At 49.7% G+C, this 3843-nt stretch overlaps 1 protein-coding gene across 1 annotated transcript in view; it reads right to left on the reverse strand.

The window, feature by feature from the left end:
- LOC106811482 (protein trapped in endoderm-1-like) overlaps window positions 1-407 on the reverse strand; it is a 19135-nt gene extending 18728 nt beyond the window's left edge. The window contains exon 1 of the mRNA XM_014815121.1: window positions 158-407. The gene's annotated coding sequence lies outside the window, so the exon portion shown is untranslated. The remainder of the gene's footprint in view (window positions 1-157) is intronic.
- Window positions 408-3843: the final 3436 nt, after the last annotated feature.

A 3843-nucleotide genomic window follows, 5' to 3' on the forward strand; every position in this document is an offset into this window, starting at 1 on the left:
TTAGTGTAGACGAGTTGGGAGTAGGCGAAATGGGTATAGACCAACTGGGAGTTTTGCTATATAGACGAAATGAAACCGCGCGACAGCCGCCCACCCTCCTGGTGCCGGAATCCGGCCTCCCTCGGCCAAGCAGTGGCAGATTTTGATACGCACTTACCGTATATCACTGAGCGCTGGTACTCCAACTTATGACGTCGGTTTAAATATGTACAAAAACGATGCAAGCACGATCTCGATGCGTTCGCCTTCTTCGCTCGGACATACAGCTTCACACGTCGTGGGAGGATGGCTGAGGCATCACACGCTGCAGTCACTTCTTTCTGCTGTGGAATACTGCTGCGCCGATACTGCAAACCCTAACCCTAATCCAAAACCTAACACTAACACTGCTGTGCCGATACTGCAAACCCTAACCTTAATCCAAAACCCACACAACAGTGACACAACACAGTCACACCCACACACACATGCACACACAACAGCCCAGTGACACACACACACACCACACACGCTATGCACACAAAGAGGAACACCAAGTGGTTGGACAAAGTGGCGGCAGATAGGTCTCGGCGCAGTGCGCGTAAAAAAGCAGTCCCTCACGGAGGAGGACGCCGCAGAGCCGTAGATGCGATGAAGGGGTTTCACGAAGCTTAGTATCCAGTGGGGTGGGGTTGCGTGAAAGCGTTGGGAGGACCCCATGGGTCCGTGCGAGAGGCGGAGATGAGTCCATGGGACTTGTGATAGTAACTGCGACCCACAGTGCCATTAATAACGCACCACCACATAGCACAAACACACACATGCAACACAACAACACACACACACAGCACAGCGACACCACACACACACACACACCACGATGCACACACACACGACACACAACACACACACACACAGCACACACAGTCACACACAGTCCACACACACCAACACACACAAGCGCAGCAGCCCACGAACATTCAGCCACAATGCCAGGCACACACCACGCGACACACACACACAGTACACAACACACACCACACACACACACACACACCAGCAACACACACTGTGACACAACTACACACACACATAACACGCACTAACTACACACACAACACACAACACACACACAAGACCACACACACACACTCACACACACACATCACATCAACCTGAACTGCGAATCTTGTCCCTTTTCTTAATCTAAATGCTATAATGTAATACCAACCTATTAGCAACCCCAAAGGCAGGTGGGCAGATTTATAGTATGTTCAATATAACATACAATTTTAACTACTAGCAAAGACCGTTTCCTTGGGAGGGTAGCTGCCACGACGACACATGGGTCACCACACACCACACACACAACCACCCGACACTACATCCGAGACACAGTTCACACGCACACTTCTTCAACACAAACCAACAACAACACAACACACACCACCATCACGGCACACACCCAACAATGCAGACACCAACACAACACCCAAAACAAAACACGAACCATAGAGCTAAACCGGGTTGCAGCCAGCACCCACACACCACAACACACACACACACCACAACAAACAACACACACACACTACACACACCCTCACCACACACCCACACAACGCATAGCGGCCACACACACACACACCACACGACACACAACACCCACGGGGGCACACACACAACACCACACACAACATACACACACACACACCGGCGGCCTAGTGGGCACAGCGACTCGAAAGTCGTAGGCGAGGCAGCTGTCAGGCCGGGCGCACACACCCACAATCGAGTCTGTGACACACAACAACAACACACACAACACGCGCACAACAACACACGACACACACACACACACACAACACACACAACCACACCACTACACCTGAAACTCGATCTTGTCTTTATCTACATCTCTGAATGTACATAACAACCGCTATTAGCAAAACCCAAAAGGGCAGGGGGCAGATTCCCCGCCGTGAGCCTCAGTCGCCAGGGAGGGAAGACTTGTGCGCGCGTAATAACATGCTTACATAAAACAGATTGCTGGCGTTTCAATCAATAGGCTGCTCTCACGGCGCTCATTAGGGTCTATGTCCCCAGAGGTTACTCGCCGGCACGTTACCCTGGGTACTGGTCCGGTATAACCAAGGAAGCGTCACCTGAATCGAACTATCCTAGCTGAGATATCGGTTATGCGTTAGGGTTAGGGTTATGTTAGAGTTAGGGTTAGAGTTAGGGTTAGGTTATGGTTAGCAGTTGGAGTTAGAGTTAAGGGTTAAGGGTTAGGGTTCAGGGAGTAGGCGTAGCGACTCCCTAAGACTCGTTGTAGTGGAGTAGGCAGGTACTACTGGCATATTAGATAGTCAGTGATTTAGTTACCAGGTACGTTCGTCCGTATACCGGCCCAGTAAGCCCAGGGTAGCGGCTACGGCAGTACGCTGGAGCACAGACCCTATCAGCCTCAAGGCATCTTTGCATGTGTGGCCTAAAGGAAAGATCGCGACGCACGCGGCGTTTGCATTCGTCAAACAGAAGAGGACGGAACGAAAGATAAGGATAAGGGCGTCACGTTTACTCACCGTCGCGATAGTTAGAACGTCAGCAGTCCAGATGACCGCAGGTCCGCCCTACTAAGCTATAGACACTGCTGAGCACGAAAACGGTTACGCTCACACGGTAGAGGAACTTGGCAACGGGAGCTGCAAGTGCAAACCACGCTTGACATTTTCGTGCTTCCGATCATTTCTTCTTGCAAGGCAAGTCGCGCCCTAGCGTTTCTCATCACATATCTGTGACACGTCATGTCCGATAGAAGTATAGAGAAACGCTAGACCGACTGCTGCAAGAATATCGTATCAGACAGCACGATGTAAAAGCCGGCACGCTTGAGCAGTCCTATCGCTACGGTCGGATTGATCCTAACTTCATTTTCTATCCTCCTTCTTCTTCGCTCGTTGCTCAATCACATTTCTTCCCTTCTTCTTGTACTTCACACTCTGAGAATCTAATTCTTCTGGGCTTCTTTCTTCTTCTTCTTCTTCTTTCTTCTTCTTCCCTGCCTCTTCACTCTTTTTTCCTCGTTTTCGCTTCTTTCAATCGTATCATTAAGCCTTTTTTCCTTCTCCTTCATTCTATTTTCTTTCTAACTAATATTCAACAAATATCAATTCGCATTCAATTGATATGAACGCGGTAAATCACGCAAGCGATGTTGAAACCCAATAATCCTACTCCAGGATCATAGTTCTATAAGCATGAGACGCACACCACACCCGAGCACAACACGCTGACACGTGGAGCTTAAAAACCGGCTCGTTTCCGCCCTAGCGATGACATTCTGTACGAGCAATGTGTGCGGATTCTATTAACGTAACACTAAAAACACATCTGCCTCCGCACTGAGCATGATTCAGACTGAAACAAGGCCGAATACGTTTGCAACCTTCGCTCAACGCGATCTATCAGCCTGACCGATATACGCTTTTCGGCTAAGCGTGTTGTGCTCAATCAGTTTCTGCGCTACCCCACAGCAGCACTACACCCCCGACCACACTGACCGACTCTCCAATCAATATCCCTACATCAACAAATCACCTCACAATACACAAAAACTGGGCCGAATACGCAGTATATTGGATGTCACCATAGTGACACCGCAGGCAGCCACCTGCTACCGACAGTGTAATGTCTGTATTGTTTTGGCTTCACAACTGAGTGTGAATAGGTGTTCGGGTGGCCGCTGTGATCGTGATTGCTCGGCCGAGCACAAAACGCCGAAAGCGAACCTCAAACCGAAAAAAACCCAAACCCGAGGGAAACCGCCCCAAGCAACACATCGGAAACAATCAATAAATTTTTCGCCTC

The sequence above is a fragment of the Priapulus caudatus genome, unplaced genomic scaffold (genome assembly GCF_000485595.1).
Source record: "Priapulus caudatus unplaced genomic scaffold, Priapulus_caudatus-5.0.1 Scaffold544, whole genome shotgun sequence".
Taxonomy (NCBI): Eukaryota; Metazoa; Priapulida; class Priapulimorpha; order Priapulimorphida; family Priapulidae; genus Priapulus; species Priapulus caudatus.